The sequence below is a fragment of the Clupea harengus genome, chromosome 20 (genome assembly GCF_900700415.2).
Source record: "Clupea harengus chromosome 20, Ch_v2.0.2, whole genome shotgun sequence".
Classification (NCBI taxonomy): domain Eukaryota; kingdom Metazoa; phylum Chordata; class Actinopteri; order Clupeiformes; family Clupeidae; genus Clupea; species Clupea harengus.
The window spans coordinates 19,334,483-19,355,342 of NC_045171.1; positions in this window are offsets into that span (position 1 = coordinate 19,334,483).

Here is a 20,860-nt window from a genome sequence, read left to right on the forward strand (position 1 = left end):
ATTGCTTCATTTTTGTATTGATCGAAAAGCAGCAAACAATCCAGATTTCATGCTCTTTTACTTTGACAGGTCTTCCAGGAACCTGGTCCGAGTGAAGAATGTTATTTTTGCTGAAGGTCGGATTGGTATGGACACATGCATATGTGTGTGTGTTATAAGATTCTATCTGATTTATTTTACAGTGTTATAAATACGTATGCTATTTTTAGACCACTGAATGTGAATGTATGTGAAAAGTTCTGCAAAAGTATTGGTTTAAGGTGTTTGTAAGGGTGTTGGTTGTTGGTAAATATCGAAGGACACTTCAAAGCTTAATATCCAAAACCTCATAGATTGATCATATCCAATGATCCACTCTAAGAGCTCAAATATTAGACACCTACCCTTTGTGTCTCATCAATGTCTCCCTGGACTATACACAGGTTTTACACTTAAGACCACTATCAGACACGTTCATCAGCAAAGGCCAGACCGTCATAAGATCTGCAGAGAAGCCATGCAGGAATGCAGGAATGCAGGAAGCAAACATTTAAATTCCAGATTTCAAAGGGTCTGTGTTAGCATGAGAATGGTACAATACATCATTGTGAAATCACAACATGTAAATGGAAAAGACAACATATAAGTGGGAAAAGACAAAACAAAATAATTAGTCAAAAAACTATAGATACAGCTAAATTAACAGCAATGACTCTCTTTTAAGGTCTCTCTCTCTCTCGCTCTCTCTCTCTCTCTCTCTCTCTCTCTCTCTCTCTCTCTCTCTCTTCCTCACTGTTTGTTCAGTCCTCTGCATTCCTCCTTTTTCCTTCTATTCTCAGCCACTATTTTCCTACACTTAGTAAAACCAGCAGTTGAGGTTGAAGAAACAAAAACTTTTTTTGTATTGCTTGGACAAATGTATTTTTAGATGGCATGTCATCATAGGCAATGGCATCGTTCCCTGGCTCTTATATTGGTGCTGCAGAACATGTTTCTTTTTTTTAAACTGCCGGTTTTATTTTAGCTGTCAAAAGCTGCTTTCTTTTAATTAAAAAAATCTATTAGATTAGAATACTAAATATATATAGACATATTTCTTCAAGACACTGTGAAGAGGGTATGGTTATACAGTACCTATAAAAGGATAAATAACCTATAAAAGATAACTTACGGTCGTAAGAACTGTTTTTCGAGTTGGAAATAGGCACAAGAATACGAGGAAAGGGATGGGAACGGAAATGGGAGAAAAAGAAAAGAGAGAGAGAGAGAGAGGGAGGGAGAGAGTGAGAGAGGGAGAGAGAAAGAGAGAGAGACAGAAAGAGAAAGAGAAAGTGAGAAAAGACCAGGCTAGTGAGGGGCAGATTGCAAATATGGGACTTTCCGTCTTTTTCTGTCCACACAGAGCGTAAACGCTGTGTCCTCCAGAGACCCCACCACCCGCTCTGATCTCCCCCTGGCTCGAGCCCCCATCCTGGGCTTCACAGCACTGGACACCCTTGTGACCCATCACATGGCCGGCATCCCTTAGCTTTTCTCACACAGGCCCTAAGGTCTTGACTGCTGGGGGGAGACACACAAGACATACACGTGTCCACACACACACACACACACACACACACGCGCGCACACACGCACACACTCACGCACACACACGGAAATGAGTGAATGAAGGTGCTTGTCTGTCTAGCTCTGTGGATGACCCTGCACTCACATGCTTCACATTTCTTCGTATCTAATTTTTTTCCCCCATCTTGTTTTCCACATTTTTCCCTGAGTCTAGACATTTTCGGTATTTGGACCATGATTTGTTTTCATATTACCTCAGAGGAGTTGAATATTCACTCGAAACAGCTACGGAATTTGGTGTAATTTTGTGTGACAGGGAATAAATCCAAGTGACTCCTTAATTAAATGAGGACTTGCTATTTGATCGTGTCACACTCAAGGAGTATAACATGTACTCGCATGCAAACCTCGGTGTAAAATAATCAAGTGTAAATAATTGAGTGTTATTGTGTTGATGTGTGTGTTAGCGTGTGTGACCATGGAAAGGAGTGTGTATTATGTGGTGTTTGTTGCGCTGCTGTAACGTGAGAGGGTTAGCTAAGTTTGGGTGTGGTGTGGTGACATTCTGGCCTTGTCTGGTATGAAACACATCGCGGGCAGACTGTTGCCTGAAGCAGCCTGCTCAAGTAAAAATTAAACCCAACAATTTAAGGCTATTCATGGTACTCATCTTAAGATGGAAGGGCTCTTTTTAGCGATTGTGATTGTGTCTTCCGGAAAACAAATAAGATGGCGACTTTAAATACAGGCACAGCCCACACACAAATCTGAGTGCTTCATCGCAGTAAAGCAAGCACACAGACAATCACATTCATGTGCCTGCACTCAGAGTGACACAAGTGGGTATGCGTGCGCACACACACACACCGCACACACACACACCACACACACACACACACACACACACACACACATACACAGACAGATACACAAACCCACTAACAGTGCCGCAGCAATGTTTAAAAATCAGCCTGACCACAACACAGCGCGGTGACAACACACACAGAGATGTGCTCCTCCAGTCAGAAAGAGTGTACACAGACACACACACACACACACACACACATACAGAGATGTGCTCCTCCAGTCAGAAGGAGTGAACAGAGAGGAGAAATAAGTGCCGTTTGTCATGGCGGCCCAGAGTGCTCTTGTCAGACGTGCAGAAAGGGCTCCTCCAGGAAGAGCGCATGGATATTGCTCACCCTGAGCTCGCCAGGCCTCAAAGTCAAGACAGCTGCTATGAAATAATTACTTTCACGAGGCTCTACTTGACTGTCGCTCTTTCCCAAAGTCTCTCTAAGTCTCTCTTTTTCTGAGTCTCCCTTTCTTCCCTGTCTTACTTTCTCTCTCTTCCTTTCTCTCTCCCTCTCTCCCTCCCTCTCCCTCTCTCTCTCTCTCTCTCTCTCTCCCTCTCCCTCTCTCTCTCCCTCCCTCTCTCTCTCCCTCTGACATGTTGTTGGACCTCTTACAAAGAACCTTCACTGACAGGGTGCTTGGTTGTTGCTGCTTTATTCAGACCAAACGTGAGATCAGAGCAGCAGCACTTAGACTGGGATTGGATGGGCAGAGATGGGCACCAAAATCAGGATTTTCTGCTGATGGCTGCAGATGCACTCGGCATACAACCCCAACCCCCCCCGCCCCCCCCCCCCCCCCCACCTCCAAGCTCCAAGCAGGAGATTTTTTTTCTTTCTTTTTTTTTTCTTTCTATGGACGTCATTTCAAATTAGAAATAGCATAGATGACTTTTAGGGACAAAGAACATACTTGGTTTACACCACTGATGAAGGAAATGGAGAAGAGGAGAAGAGAGGAGGATGGAAGGGGAACAAGGGAGATGTAACGAGGGGATGGAGAGAGGGAGAGGAGAGGAAACGAGGGAATGGAGAGGGAGTGGAGAGGAAAGCCGTAGAGAGGCAGAAGAGAAATGAGGTAGAGGAAGGCAGGAAGGCCAGGAGAAAGAAAGAAAGAAGAGAAAGAACATTGATTTTCTTTCTTTAAAAAAAAAAAAAAAGCGAAGCGGAGACGCCAGCCTCAGCCGCCTGAAACTGTGGTCCACATAGCGAGAGCCAACACAAAGATCAGGATGGTTGTCTGTGCTGTGTGTGTGTGTGTGTGTCTATGTGTGTGTGTGTGTGTGTGTGTGTGCGTGTGTCTGTTTTGAGTGTGTGTGTGTGTGTGTCTGTGTGTGTGTCTGTGCTGAGTGTGCGTGTGCATGTGCATGTGCATGCGCGAGTGCGTGTGTGTGTGTGCGTGTGTGTGCATGTGTGTGTTGCGTGCATGCGTGTGTGTGGGATCACAGGCCATGTAAACAGATGTGGTTTGAAGGAGGAGAGATGTGAGAGGAGTGAGAGGGAAAAGAGGCTGGACAAGACAGAGGGGGTGGGAGGAGACTCAAAGAGTTCATTGTTCTGCTGCCTGTAGTGTTGCTTGTGTGTGTGTGTGGGGGGGGGGTATATGTGTGTGTGTGCATGTGTGTGTGTGTGTGTGTGTGTGTGTGTGTGTGTATGAGAGTCTCTCTGAGTGTCTCTGTGTATGTTGTGTGTAAGTGCGTGTGTACATGCATATCTGCGTGTGTGTGTCACTGTGTGTGCATGTGTGTGTGTGTGTGCATATGTGTGCATATGTGTGTGTGTGTGTGTATATGACACTAGAGGGGAACTGTCCACTCTGCTCTTTAGTGGGCCGGTGGTGGGGTGGGGAGGGGAGGGGGGGGGAGGGGGGGGGCAGTCCGGGGCTTTGTGGTCTCCAAGCTGCCTTCGGCTTCAACTGTTTCCTATGGAAATATTCCCGGTTTCCCAACCCCCAAATCCCAAGCCCATCTACGGAATTCTGCTGCTCCACACTCCGAACCCAGCTCCAGATGTGTCTCTGACTTCACACAGAGAAGAGGAATTCAAAAGGAGTCAGCAAAAGAGAGAAAGAGAAAGAGAGCCAGAGAGAGAGAAAGAGAGAGAACGAGAGAGAGAGAGAGAGAAAGAGAGCAAAACAGACAGAGGGAGATCAGTTGGAGAATGAGGAAGAGAGAGAACCATAAAATTGGGGAGATATTTTGAGGAAGGAAGTGCTCCTTAACAGATCTGAAATTGGTTGTTGTGTTGTTCCTTCTCAAGAGATCCTTAGGGTCACTTTTACAAAGGGTGCTTTTTCCTTAGAGATGTCTAACTTGGTTAATCGCACAACGATCAGGTATTCCAGATTAATCACCAAATCATGAAGATTGATTATTCAAGAGGTGTTTAAATGTTAGTCACCTGTGACTAAATGACAATGAAAAGGTTTAGAGGTCTGTAGGGGTTTCTTTAACAGGCATCTAATGCAGTTGTCCAGGCAGTTAGCAAAAGCAATGCATTGTGAATGATGCATCGCAAGTTTGCTCAATAGAAGAACATTGTTATGGTTGATTGGGATTCCGCATATTCACCATTTCAATGGCTTCTGAACCTTGTCAAATTTACAAAATAAGGAAGTTTATAAATAATGAAAATTTAAATGAAATTTCCAACATGTTGGAAACATCTCAACAGCTGGTCTAGGCACAACACTGAAAGGGTGTAACGCACAGATCCGGCTTACCCGATAGATTCATTTTGAACACGGATCATCGTGCAAGTTAGCCATGGACAGCTAAACAGGTGATGATCGTTGTTCTTAATTTGCCCCCACCATTGGTGTTTAGCTGTGCGTGTCCAAGCTATGATTAATAAGTGTTTAAGGCTTAGATGTGACCAGAAAAAATGAAGGCTAAACACTCTTCATAAATGTGGCCCTTAATGTATACCAATATCATATGTGTGTATATTGTGTTAGCTAAACACATTATTCAGCATGGCTGCTTCATCCATGTCCTTGTTTGTGCATATTTCACCTTCTAAATACCAGTCTTTTTCAAAACAGACCCAATTTATCGTGGCCTTGCAGTGAGACGGCGCATTCCCCCGCGGTGTCTGAGGTGAGGGGACGCTGGGAGTAGACATAAACACTCCAGGCGCTTGGCTGCTTTTCCCAGGATGCTACGCCTTATTATTTGAGTAACTCTTGCAGCCACACAGCTGAGTTATGGCCCAGATGGGGACACTTGTAAACATGGAATACCTGCCATTTTACCGTTATGAAAACTCGGCTGATCACCAGCATGACAGCGGAATCTCAGTATGTGTGTGTGTGTGGGTGTGTGTGTGTGTGTATTGGTAAAATGTGTGTGTATGGGGTGTATATTGAATATGTTTATATAAGTATGAATATAAGTATGTTTGTGTGTCTGTATGTGTCTGTGGTGAGTGCGCGCGTGTGTGTGTGTGTGCGTGTGTCTATGGAAGTTAATCTAGATCTGTGTAGATGCTTGTTTGTGTCAATATTATTTGTACTAAGTGGGAAAGGACCAAATGATCTCTCATATATATTTCATCATTACACACCTGCTAGACCTCTCAGATCAGTGGAAAATAATCTTTTGGTAATGCCTACGGTCAGAACTAAACATGTTGATGTTTTGTGTTTTTTTTACTTTTATTTAGTTTTCTTTATGCTATTTCAGCTTTTTTTTATTATTTTATTTTTCTATTTTTCTCTGAAAGCTCTTTACCTGATGAATTTAGCTACATACATAAACTCGCCTTCGGTGTGTATATATGTGTGTATGCTGTATATGTAGAAGTATGTCTGTTGATGAACAACAGAATGCGAGCAGTGTGAGAGAATGTGTGTGTGTGTGTGTGTGTGTGTGGATCAAATCCTCTGCATAACCATATGACTGCACTCTTTATAGGACAGGGTAGATTCATTTCAGCACCACTTCTCCATAAATAAGCCATGCAGGTGTGTGTGTGTGTCTGTGTGTGTGTGTGTGTGTGTGTGTGTGTGTGTGTGTGTGTGTGTGTGTGTGTGTGTGTGTGTGTGTGTGTGTGTCCGTGTGCATTTAAGAGGTCTCCACAGGGTATTAAAGGACCTTAAATCATTTGCTCAGCTGGTGAATCCAATGTATGCTGCAGACAAACAAATGCAAACTCTCTCTCTCTTTCTCTCCCTCTCCCTAACTCTCTCCCTTTCTACACAGAAGGCACTTTGGAGCGAAGCCTGCAAGCTGTTGAGAGGGAGGCATAATTAAAGGCCTCATACACCCCCCCCAGTCTCTGTCTCTCTTTGTCTCCCTGTCTCTCTCCCTCTTTCTACGTGTCGTCTGTCTTTTCTGAGCTTGGTTGTGCCTACAGACATCATTATTCTGTCAGGACCTTATATAAAATAAATGTCACTTGACAGTTTATCACATAGGTATATAAAGACAATCTGAACATAACAATATATACACATGGTCACTCACCTTTCTTAATCCCATTTTACAGCAGACTGCTCGCTTGTCAGCTGACTCCGCAGAACACCGGGGGGGTATTCCAAGTACGGGGTTTAATGACAAACCTGGGTAAGTTAACTCAGAGTAAGTGGTCATTCTCCTGGCAGAACGAAGCCGTGGGGCTCTTCTATTAGGTTTACAACTCCATCTGAGTTAATTTACCCAGGTTTGTCACTAAACGCCGTACTTGGAGTACCCCCCCCCCCCCCCCCCCCCCCCCCCAGGAGCTGATTTGGCCACAGGGATGAGGGCCAGGACTGGGCCTTTGCCTGGGCACTGTGGGAAGACGGGAAGGAGAGGAAGTGTGAAGTAGATATGGAGGGTAACAAACACAGAGAAAGAGCGAGAGAGAGAGAGAGAGAGAGAGAGGAGGCCATGTGGACACTGCTCCTACAGAAGCCTGCTCTTGTGTGCTCCTGTTTTAAATTCTTAGCATGATGTGTTATCTCAGATTTGAAATAGGTACAATAATGTTTCAATAAATGTCAAGAAATAACTATACTTATGTGCATACAAGTACATTTCAGCATTCATCCATTGTGAATGTATTTGCTTTGTGACGGATCTTATCTCTGAAGAGCACTTTCGACTAACAAAGAGTTTTATTCTTGGAAAAGAGTCTCGGAGGAACCTTTAGACTTCCAAGGAGCCTTCAGGATGGGAGAACCACAGAGCGAAATGAAAAACAGGGCGAGAGAGAAAACAAAGGCGCTGATTGAGAATTTGGGGGAAGAGAAAGACACAACATCTGATCCTGATTTCTTTAAAAGGAAAGGAAGTGTAATGGGGGAGGTGTGACTGAAATCTAAACCACTTTCCTCTCAGCACCATAACAACAGTCCGCTTTCTCTTTTTCTCTTACAGACAGAGGGAGAGAGAGAGAGAGGGAGAGAGAGAGAGAGAGAGAGGAAAAGAGAGAAAGAAAGAGAGAGAGAGAGAGGGGGAGAGAGAGAGAGAGAGAGAAAGGGAGAAAGGGAGGGAACAGAAGAGATGGAGGGAATATGAGAGAACAGCAGAGACATGTTATCCAGAGAAGGGCATTGGCTGAGACAGGAGTAATTGTGCTGACACCTGAATGCTGCTGATGAGCTGAAATTCTGCCCAGATACACACACTCACACTCATACACACACGCGCGGGCGCGGGCATATACACACACACACACACACACACACACACACACACACACACACCACACACACACACACACACACACACACACACACACACACACACACACACACACACACACACGTGCGCGCGCAGCCGTGCACACACACACTGTTTTGAACAGATTGAAATGGCTCTCAAACATCCTTCCATACCACACTGTATCCAACAGTCTATCGACTATCAGACAAACTCTAAATATCACTCTCTCACACAATGTAACGTTTCTTTATGACGTTAGTTCGTTATTATGCCTCCATTATTGTTCATGCCTTATCCCTTTGTCCAGAAGATGTGAAATATTACATCGTCCTCTGGAAGGCGAAGGACACACGCCAAACTTTGATGGAGTTTATTCCACGTGTAAAGTCAGGAGGGGGTTTGATCTTGAACATACGTTCCACCTTGAGAGCTCCTCCCTTGTGTTCCGAAGGGCAGGAGGATGCAGGTGTTCTGCCAGGGTTCTTTAATCAAATCTAGTGACGTGGCGGCACTGCAGGACCTGCTGTCACACAGCTGCCTGACAGTTTTGAGAGAAGGAGAAAGAGAGAGAGAGAGAGAGAGGGAGAGAGACAGAGAGAGAGGGAGGGAGAGAGAGAGAGATGAACATCACCAAGGATGCTGACAAATTCTGCTTCACTCTGAAAACTTAGGCTCTGAAGGAAAGAGAGAGAGAGAGGGAGGGGGGGGGAACGATCATCACATCAGCTTGTCTTCTCTGAGAGGAGGATACAGAAAGAGGGAGGGAGGGAGAGAGAGCGATCATCATCACTTCAGCTTGTCTTCTCTGAGAGGAGGATACAGAGGGAGAGAGAGCGATGATCATCACATCAGCTTGTCTTCTCGGAGTCTCTGGAGAGGGTCACTTCTCTCCTCCGCTTCTCCTGACACACGCGGGCGCCGTCCGCTGGCATGCTGTCGCTGGAGCCTGTCCGTCAAGCGCTCCCTGGTGCCATCCCCTGACTGACGCTGAATGAGAAGAGTGGGAGCCAACGCACCAGAGGCGTATCTGGCCCAGAGTCAGTTATGACCTCACAGGAAACTATAATAAGCATTTGTTGATGCAAAGTCTACGGACTTTACTCTTACTAACACTCAGGGATTACTGTAGTTCTAAGAGAAGGAGGAAAAAGATTGGCCCTTTGGAAATGGATAGAGTTAGGTATGCATCATACTCACTCTAGAAAGTCATATCCTGATGGGAGATAAGGGCTTGTTTGCTTTCATATGTTCTACTCCTCCTTCACGGAGCCGGCAAGCTAACAAGCATGGTATACATTTGATTTGGGAAATGCATAACTATGGATTTGATGTTGATTCTGTGAAGCTAGCCTGCCTAGAGAAAGGCTGTACAACATCCTTGTCGCAATCAATTGCAATCTAAATGACCAGGGGGAATTAGCTGCGCTGTGATCACACACACACACACACACACACACACACACACACACACACACACTTCAGGCAGCCCTTGCACCAACAATGCAGAGATCAGGGGTATGTCACCTACTCCTCCGTGATGTCTGTCACTGTTACACTGTCCTTGATCTCTCCACCATCAGACCGACATTTCATAACCATCAACCATATTACAAATATCTTCTGTGCCAAGCCATGATGTCTGGATGTCACGAAGAAGGGTGAAAGTGATGTGTTAGCGTAGCCATTTTGGCTCAAGTTTGCTCTGCTAAGTACATGTAAATGTACCACAACGCACAGGATAGAGGAGGCTCTGTGTAGAAAGAGGAAGAACATGGAGAGAACGAGAAGACACACTCTCTATGCCAGCCGCGATGTGGCTGAACATTCTGTCTGAGAACAAGATTCCACCCCCACACGATACGCGCTGATATGTTTAGCAGAAAAAGACCTCAGAGGTTTTTTTTTAGCTTAACATGTTTTCAGTGCTGCACAGACTCTTGGTATCACAATGTTTTATAATTACAAGCTATAATTTATATGTGGAATCCAAAGGAACAATCAGTGATGAGCTTTCAGTCATTTTACTTCATAGGGTATTACACAGTCAGCCCATGCAACTCTATATTAGCATTTAGAAGCCATTATCACACTGTATTATTACCATTATGAGGCATCATGTTAATATACCATACCCATGAAACTGAGAATTTACATTTCATTTTACATGTGTCCTGCACTGATTTGGGGGTCTACAATAGCCCAGTACCCTAGAGTACATTACCATTGCTTCACCAAACACAGAAGTTGTTCCTAACTAATATCAATAGAGAATAGTTTGCCTGAAGTCTGTTGCAAAGATTTATGCAAGACAATCCCCAATAGTTTGAAAGAAGTTTAAAAAGAAAGACTCAAGATAGGCACATGATCAGAACTTTTAGTTTTGGTAACTTACCTTCAAAGGGATTTGGTCAGTGGAGATAATAAACCTAGAGGCAAGTGGTCAGCCAACCAAGACCTGCATTTAAGAAATCTTATGGAAATCTTTCGCAGGTCAAAGCAGGGGTGTACCTGCAGGGGAGAGGGTGCCGAGGAGGGCTAGTCTGACCCGATTCAGTCAAATCAGATAAGATCAAACAAGGGATGGGGCAACACTGGGGCTTGGCAGGGGAGCACAGAGCACTGGCATCCATGAAGGTGTGGGGCAGTGGGAGGTCCTCTGCTTCCTGCACCACACACACACACACCAAGGTCCTACCTCAGATCACACATGTGTGTGTGTGTGTTAATGAGAGAGAGAGACAGAGAGATGATGATGAGGACACTGATGATTTCCACTTCCTTTCCTTCTTCCTGAACCAGGTGCCAAACGAAATGCTGAAATGGATCTAATGCACACACACACACACACACACACACACACACACGCACACACACACAGTGTGCTAGTACCCTCTCCTTTGCAATGCAAATGGGCAACCATCCACCTGCTATTTAGTGTTATTCCTCTGATTCTCCCTGACCAGAGCTTCAAATCTTTAAGGGCCCGGGGCAAAACACGTAGCCTTCTACTGTGGAGATGAAAACAATCCCTAATGTGTTTAGTGATTTGCACTGCCTCGGAACTGCTGACTGAGGAGGAACAAACATTCTAAAAAATATACCCTGTGCAGCCCAGTCTGTTGCAGAACCCCAAGGAAGGATTTATGAATATGAGTCGACCGTAGGCGTGCCGAGGGCTTTGTCAACCCAGAGAGTAATTGGAGCACTCAATGGCAAGGCCCTTGTGTGAGTCTCCCACTGCAAGCTATAGGGCTGAGCTTCACTCGACTACCTCTCTAAGCTATGTTAATGCTTAGGTTAGCTTGGGGGACGTGCATTCCTCTCGTGGGATAAACACCGGGAGAAATACCACCTCTGGAAGTGAAAACTCGATTAAAGGGGGGGATCTTCATGTTCATTACTGGCCAGGCAGCTATGGTAGGTTTCACTGAGACATGTACAAGCATTCAATTCAATGTACAGTATTTACCTCTCCCCCACTACAGTACTTACCACATGAACATGTAATACCAGAGTACTGCTGGAGGACGAGTCTGTGATGGTTGTGGTGCGACCGCACAGGAACAGTACACTCCTGCCCTGTATTAGCGACCACTAACGCACACAAACACACATGTTTTGGTTTGGCACACGCACGCACACACAAACAAACAACTGATTGCACCAATTTCCACAAAGTTGGAACCATTTTTTTTAAATTAACTAAGTTGCTGCACCAACTGTGTCTCATTGAACAAGGCAATGGATTACCAACCAGTTGGGAACTTGTCCCCCTGCTAGCTGGTTGGTATGACACAAAGAAGCGCCGCCAGAAACCCAGAACATTTATTTTGGTTCCTAGCTGAATTACACTGCTAATTGCCTAAACTGACAGATGGGACACTGGGAATGGTCTGGACCAGACCACTTTGATTGTTTTTTTTTACATACCTGTAAAATGTGATTTTATTACATAGTTATTTCTTTGATGTCTTAGCATACAGAGGAATACTATGTTTATGTCTCAGGGTCTGTCTTGTCATTGTGGATTGTTTGATTTTTGTCTACCCCTTTTTTTAGAAACGGTGCTGGCCACCTCCTATATACTGTATGTTCATTGTTCTGTCTAGGGGAAATTTTTTGAGTCTCGTCTTCTCTTACCGGGTTTCCTGGATATTTCTGAGAAGTTATTAAACAATACAACTTTGAACCCTCACTCTGTCTCTGAGCTTTTTTGGCCAAACCCACATTTTGACGGTAAACCGAGGCTCGGTCCGTCACAGAGTCGACAAGAGAGAGAGAGGGAGATCAGCCTTGGGAAGAGGAGCGCGGCAAATCGTTATCATTGCTAACCGTATCAAAATACCTCATGTCTCATTCTCACAACTACAAAAACACACAAATAAGTCAATATAGACTAACATCTGATAAATAAATACCCTCAAACCACACTTCCTCACAACTACACCCACGAACACAAATAGATTACTTAGTGACATAGTCTAGTTTCCACTAAAATCTTATTTAAGGATTAGTCATTTTCTCTGTTTAAGTACAGCATATTTCCGTCTACAGTGATCTAAAATGTGTATGTCTACATGTCTGTAAAATGTGTTGTAGTTGAGTGGTAAACATTGACTGAGCGAGGTATTCGTGAATATCGGAAGAAGTAGAGGTTGAAAGCATTTTGTATCAAGGCAATGCAAAAGTATCCGCAGTTTCATTCACATAGTCTACTGATATGGAACAATGTGTGAAGTGTTCTCAAAAAGTGAACTCTGTACAGACTGTACAAGTGCCAAAACATCTAAAAGTGTCAAATTTGAATTGGAACGAAGCTTATTAACTCATATTTTCTGAAAATCACTTATATTCCCATTAATATACTTAGAAATATATAACAACATTGTTGAAAGTATACTAAAAATAAATACTGCTTAATATAAATATAAACCACAATCATTAATATAAAAATGTGAGAAAAACAGTGATAGTAGCCTCTTCAGTATTACAAAACAAACCATTTTTAACTTTTAAACAAGCTACATCTACAACCCCCCTCCCAGTCTTTTTAGTCCTCTTTTCAGATGTATCCCTCCTCAAACAATGCTTGCTAATGACTTGTAGGGATTGTACCTCACAAAAAAGACACCAAGAAAAAGAGGATTTAAGTGAGTGTGACGTGGGGTGGGTGAGTCCTAGTTGGGAGGCTTTTGAGGAACAAGTGTGTATGAGTTGTGTGTGTGTGTGTGTGTGTGTGTGTGTGTGTGATGGAGTGTGTCTGTGGGGTCTGCATTGTGCCGGTGTTTCTATGTGGCACATGTGTGTGTGTGTGTGTGTGTGTGTGTGTGTGTGTGTGTGTGTTTGTGTGTGTGTGTGTGTGTGTGTGTGATGGAGTGTGTCTGTGGGGTCTGCATTGTGCCGGTGTTTCTATGTGGCACAAGTGTGTATGTGTGTGTGTGTGTGTGTGTGTGTGTGTGTGTGTGTGTGTGTGTGTGTGTGCGCGCGCACATATATAAGTGCTTCTGTCTCTATGTGCATATGTATATCAGTATGTGCATGTGTGTGCATGAGTAAGTGCCTGTGGGTTGCGTGTGTGTATCAGCAAATGTGTACATATGCATAGGCAAGGACATATGTGTGTGTCAGTGTGGGGGTGTGGGTGTGTGTGTCTGTGTGGGGGTGTGGGTGTGTGTGAACAAGTGAGTGTCCATGCATGTGTGTGTGTGTGCATGTGTGATATTCTTATTCAGCAACTCTTTGTCATCCCCTGTCACATTCCCATTCAGCTGCCCCTTTATTCTGATTGGAGGGTGAGGCCAGGGTCAGGGGTCACTGCGAGCCTGACAAAGGACCCGGGCTGACACAAAAGTCACTAAGTATGTCGGACCGCAGGGTGGTGTGTGTGTGTGTGTGTGTGTGTGTGTGTGTGTGTGTGTGTGTGTGTGTGTGAGTGTGTGTGTGTGTGTGTGTGTGTGTGTGTGTGTGTGTGTGTGTGTGTGTGTGTGTGTGTGTGTGTGTGTGTGTGTGACTCATCCCCCTCTGCTTGGACACTAACAAAGACAGATCTGCATCTGCGCTGCCTGAAGTGTCAGCACCCTCCCCAACCCCAGAAGGGAGTTACTTTGACCACAGGCTTGCAGATTGTGTCTGTGGGAAGGGGTGGGGGTGCTTTCAGGACAAAGAGGCAGAGACGAGTCTGCATCATTTTGTTTTCTTTAAAAAAAAATCTGAGTTGCTAACTCAGGGGGGAAAGTGGGCTTGGAATGGCAGAAACCTATTCTGATTCTCACTGGGTTTCTTTTCAGTTTGGAGCATCTTTAGAGCCTAAATTATAGAGGGAACTGCTCTTGTGTTTTTGTTATCGCTCTGAATTTGGCAACCAGTGCACAAGTCATTTACATAACCAGATTCCATGTGTCCCAGAGAAAATATGCATGGCGGCAGAAGCCATCAGTACAACTATTTTATGTGTAGTTCTAGCCAAAAGACAAAATGGTGTCCATGGGAGTAAACGGTGGTGATTGAGTTTTCTGTGGTGTGTGCATATCTCTGTATGTGTGTGTGTCTGTGTCTGTGTCTGTGTGTGTGTATGAGTGAGTGTGTGTGTGTTTAACCACAAGACTAAAGACTAATAAAAAACAACTTTTGATAACGGTGAATGACTAGTCCAGAGCAATGTGTTGCATTAATAGCACATCAACCTGGTCAGATATGGCCTATTTTCTTCCTCTCCATCTCATCCCTCCTTTCCATTCCCTCTTTCCCTGCCCCTGACTTTCCCTCTATGAGTTTCTTTGTCCTGTGCTTCTTTGTCACCCCTCTTTCTCTGCGTGTAACTGTCATGCTTTATGTGCCTCTGTTAACTCTCTTTCTTTCTTTCTTCTTCCGTCTCTCCATCACTCTCAGTCTTCCACTCTCTCTCTCTCTCTCTCTCTCTCTCTCTCTATGTTGACTCTCCTTCACACTTCTTCTGTCTCTCCATCTATCTCAGTCTTCCACTCTCTCTCTCTCTCTCTCTCTCTCTCTCTCTCTGTTGACTCTCTTTCACACTTCTATTGTCTCTCCTTCTCTCTCTCTGACTCTTTGAACAGTGGAAGAGTAGTGCGAGTGCAGGGAGAAAGAAAACCAGATCATTACTAAAAAAATTAATAAAAAAAAACCGTTCTCCTCCTATTTTTATTTGCCCTGTGTGTTTGCGCTCTGATTCAAATTAGTGGCCCATTAGCTAGACAATTAGCATGCCCCGATGTAGCTGCTCAGCGCTGCTGGCGGATTGCAGAGCCGACGAGCCCGTTGCCTCCAAGAAGCAGTTGGCACTTTGACATTTCAACTTCTAATTTGAATACACATCTTTTTTTTCTTTCCACCGGCTTCGTTTATGGAGCGGCACAGGCGGCGAGCTAATGAATGATTAATGTGGTGATGAGGAGGAAAGCATTTGGAGTTCTAGGTGCTTTTAATGTGTCATGTGTGATTTGGGTTACCAACACGGCTTCAGAGTTTTGGTTGTTGCTCCCCCCCCCCCCCCCCCCCCCCCGGTCTTCTTGCTTCCTGCAGCTGTGGCAGGCTTACGCGCCATGCAATCTCGGATGTGCAACATTGTCGATATCTGACGACACATCGAGGTTCAAAAACCACACTTGATTTGCCCTGGCTTTGCCTAGAAGGATAATGTTAATGTTTGTATATTATTTTTGTCTCTACTATGATTTATTTTTAGAGGTTATGATTTTAGATGTAATAACATTAACCTGGATGTCTCTCTGGATTTAAGAATCATCGCTTCTGCGTTTTTTGGCAAATATCCTGCACGTATTTACATATATTTTTTTAACCGAAGAGCCGTACAAACACAATTGTTTTGAACTGCACCAACTTCTTTATCCACAGAGATTTCCGTACCAAAGTCTCAGGAGTCAGTAAAATAAACACACTCTGAAGCGTTGCTTTCAGAGTAACTTAACCTCTATAAGGCACTGTGGAAAAGTCTGGCTGGAGCGGAGCCAGAAAGGCCCCCTTAATGGTATTTGATGAAACATTTTTTCCAGGGTTAGTATTTTTTCTCCTCACGTCTTAAAGATGCAGACGCTAATTTCCTCCAGAATCTGGAGGGAGATGGAGGTGAAATAAGGAGGGGAGTAAGTCGGGGTCACAGAAGCTCAAGGCCTAAGCTCAAAGGACGCCCCCCTCCCCCCCCACACACACACACACACACCTCCACCCACCCAGAAAAAACTCAATCTTCTGACCCGTGGGCCAAGACTGTGTTTTGGTTGAGGATGGGCAGGGGAGATATTAGCTTTCAGTGGCTGTAATGTGCGTGAAGGGCCCCCTGTCTTCCCCTCCGCCATAACCTGAGCGATAAATACAGGCACTGTTTTCTGTGTCTGAGCTTTTTAATTGAGGTCATAAACCTTAGGACCCCACAGTGATGGGCGACATTACTCAGATCTACTCCTTGCTAGCCGGACTAATCTGGATCGGGATCTGTGGGCACTGGGAGTTCAGCTGCAGCAGCAACATATAAAAGCTAATTTATACGCTGGGGTGTTTACAGGGCTGATGCAAATGCCTCTGAAGCCTCATTCTTCAGCAGTGAGGCCGGTCTCTGTTTTTTTTTTCTTTTTTCTTCTTCTTCTTCTTCTTCGCAGGGTCTAACAGACGGGACGGATCGAATTGCTCTTGCCCAGCACTTTCGCTGGTGAGTGAAATGCCTTTGCTCGGTGAACTCTGCAGTCCATCAGATGGTTCGCACACACAGAGAAACGTTTTGTTTGGACCGCTGTCGTGTGGAGGCTTAAAGTCTCACCCTCCATCTGAATTCAGAGTGAGCTCTCGGAGTCAATCCCTTTGTGCACCATTACCTATTTCAAACACCCCCGCCATTGCACGGAGTGTGACTCCCCCCCCCCATACACACACACAACCATGCACCCCCTTAAAGTGGCATTCTTCTGGGGCTCGTGTGGCCTGTTGAGAAGTCATCCACCCTCCCCCTCAGTTTCCACGGAAACTGGCTTGAAATGGGGTACACGTGGCAGAGGGCCCCCAGAAAGCCCCCTCTTTATACACACACACATCTGCCAAGGGAAACAGATAGACAGGAGAGTTGAGGAGAAAGAAAAGAAAAGAAAAGAAGGGAGGAAGAGAGGGAGGGAAGACGTAAATCTAACCCCCACAAAGAACAGAGCCTGCTCTCTTCGCAGCAACCCCCCCTTCCATCCCAGCAAAGAAAAAATATGTCACCTTTGAAAGGCTCGTGCAGGGCATATTTCCCGCAGCCTGTGAAGTGCCTTTGTGTGTCGTTCCCCCCTCTGTCAGAATCGTGCTTTGTGGCTAACAATGGACCTTGGTTGTCGCGGTCCCTTTTTTATTTGTCATTTGCATCTCGTTCGTTAAACTTAGTGTTAAGGTGTCGAGGAAATCTCGTGGTGTGTTTACAAAATACATCTGAAAAGAATTTACAGGTCACTCTCCTCTCTTTCTTTTTCTCTTTCTCTTTCTCTCTCACTCTCTCTTTCTCTCTCCTCCCGCTAACAATCCCAGATCTCATGTGACGGCCGCGGGTCGGCTCTGCTAGCCTGACGAAATGTGCTTCAAAGGCTTTCCGCTTGTGCAAAAATCAAAAACTCAGCTTAGCTCTGTGCACCTGTTGAAGATCCAAGAACAAGAAAAAAATACTGAGTCAAGAAAGAGAGATAGATTGAGAGAGAGAGAGAGAGAGAGAGAGGTGAGAGAAAAACCCCAAACAAAAGACCCAATTATAAGCACCCTGTCCAGGGACTGATACCAGATAGGCCCCCGCCCATGGAAGCGTGGAGCCTGAGACCGGGCTCGGGACAAAAACAGATGGATAGAGTGACCGTGTGACATATGCCAGGCGCACGGGAATCAAGACACGCGCCATTATTCAGCGCACCAAGCAAAAAATCTCTCCGAGAAACTCCCGGCCGCTGTGCAAACGCACCCATATTGTTTTTGGGGCCTGAAACACAAAGCCTAACGTGCTACTGTGCTTCAGTGCTTCAAAAACATCTTTTGAGACTTTCAAAGCAGAGATGTTATGTATCCTTGTCATGTGATAGCAGGGTGTTTTGTTCATCTGAGAGGACATTTTTCAGTTTTAACAAACTGATAAACTGGTTCCTGCTAGAGTTTGAATAGACTTCAGTGCACTGGTCTGATGAGTACCTCCATTTGAACCTCCAGCAAAGGTTTTTGTTAATGTTATTCATTGTACTTTCACAAAACTTGCTTATTAAATAGATGTCTGTGGCTTGATCTAATAAGATGCGCTACATTGGTGAAACTGCCTTTCTACACCTGAGTAACCCATGGTGGCAGAAACACATTTTACTCCTTTAAACAACTACTTAAACAATACACACCCAATAGCAGATGTATTGACCACTTAAACCAATCAACTGCGTTAACAGCTGGCACAAGATGATTAGGAACTTACAGAGTCAGTCTCAGCCTTTGTTTCATGTGTGGGGCAATTAAGGGACACTTAAACATTCCCTTTGCCCGTGCAGCATGTGAATGCAAAACCACAAAACCAAGCAAAGCTCTGGAACAAGTGGAGCTGTAAAGAGAATGCAGGACAATCAGGAAGGAGAAGAAGAGGACATTTATGGTGCCAATACATCCACAGTGAATGTGAAGTGTGTGTGTGTGTGTGTGTGTGTGTGTGTGTGTGTGTGTGTGTGTGTGTGTGTGTGTGTGTGTGTGTGTGTGAGAGAGAGAGAGAGAGAGAGAGAGAGAGAGCATATGTATATGCAACCCCCATCAAACTAATGAACCAATGTCAAATGCAAATTTCGTGACATCTGTTGGTTGAGTGATAACCATATCTTTCTCAAGGCAACTGCAACAGGATTTGATCTACATTCACATCGTCACATTTCACTGATTTGACAACGGAAAATGTGATAACATTTGCTCTTCACATAGAGAAACGCTGATGTAGCCTCTTCTGGTGTTATACTGTGTATTGCTGACTTCGCATTACATAGGTTAGTGATCCCGAAGTTATGAACTTCTACTTACTTTCTTCCGCCTAAAACGCTCTCTGTCAGCACTACAGCTTATCACTCTCAGAGAAATCATGTTATTTCTTCATCGCTACTGTAGTACACTTATGCTACAGGAGTAGACTTCTTTTTTTCCCCCTCAAAAATGATGGTGATAGAAAGGTAGAGGTTATGAACATTCACCGGAAACGCACGTGTTTGCCACTTGTTGTTCCTGGTTTCTTCAACTCAACCTCCTAATCTTTATGAGGAGCCTCAGCACGTGTCTAAAACCTGCAACCCCCAAAAAAGTTGGCTTGAGGATGGGGAAAGTCATGGTTTAGGCCTGGCCCCAAAATGAATGACAATAAAAGGTATTGTATACGCGCGCCGCATATGACGGGGGTTGCCCTCGAGCGCATGCCGGGGGCAGCCCGTGTGCGTCACTTCATTTCGGCTCCCCTGGTAGAGCCGACCAGCCAGCCTGCGAGATGGTGATTATTCGGGACGGAATAGAGAGGAGGACTGGAGGAGGGGTGGGAGTGAGAGGGAGGTCGACCTAGGCGGCAGATGCTCGCGTGCCTTTACAAAGCTAACCCAACCCCCCCGCTTCTTCAGACCCGCGCGCGGCGGAGACATTCCGCCGAAACCCTTTTCCCTTGACATTTAAGGCAAGCGCATCCCCCACCTCCCTCGCCGGCTCACCCCGCCGCGGCTCAGTCCCACCTGCTAAGCTGTATTGTGCCCAGGATCTTTTTCATTTCAATGACAAAGTTCCCCCACCTCCTCCTCCCCCGTTGCCCGCCGTGTGTGACTACGACCACGGCTCGGAAACAGCAGAGACACACCCAAAGTGCGCCATCTGATCTGCCATATGACAAGTCACTTCTGCCTGCTGCAGCCCAGGATAACTCAACCTATCACACATAACACATGGGAGACACTTTAATCACTTGATTAGCCAATGCACAAGCATCCTCCTGGTCTAATCACTTGAACACATCATAAACGAATTTCCCATCACTTCGTGAGTGCAGTTCTCACTGAGGCTTTTAAATGTATTTTATTTGTTAAGTATAATGGTCCGTTATTGTTTGAGAAAAGAAAAGGCCTTGACCACCACCGTAGCTTTGTGTAGCTTTGTGTGTGAGTTCAATTTCGGAAAACGCCTTTCTTGGATGAATGTTTCACATTCAAACTTGTAGCCTACATGCTGTTTTCTCAAGGCGTTTTTTTTTTTTTGTTAAACCCTACTCCAAAAATGTTTCCAATGTGGAATGAAAACACTGGTAGAATGTAAGGTCGCTCACAGGTTGTGTCCCAAATCACAGAGAGTGGGTATTGGTGCGGGAAAAGATTCCCATGCCGTCTGGTCACTGGCAGATGGACTGAGGTCTTGTCGATGCGTTTCGCTCCTGTGCCTGAGACAATGCGCAAGCAGTGGCACTCTCCGTCCCAGGAGACCGGGGCAAATGACCATATGCAGTCTGTGAGAGAAAGCGCTCGCATGTTACCACAGTCATCTTAAAATGAGACCAGTGAAGATAGCTTTCACAAATGCAATTCACCAATACGACAAACACGGGGAGTTAGTGATGCGCCTTCTCAGCGTTGGAACACTGTTAAATATCTCAGCGAATAGGCTAATTCCTCATCAGGGGTAATAGAATGAGATCAAGCAATCTAGCCCGTAAAAATTACTAATTAGCTTTTCGTGTTTCAGGATGGTTTTATTATTGGCGCTGTATTGGGTTAATTATCGAATCGGGTTGTGTGAAGGTTTACGCCAGATGGCTTATACTCTCCTCGAAAAAGGTCC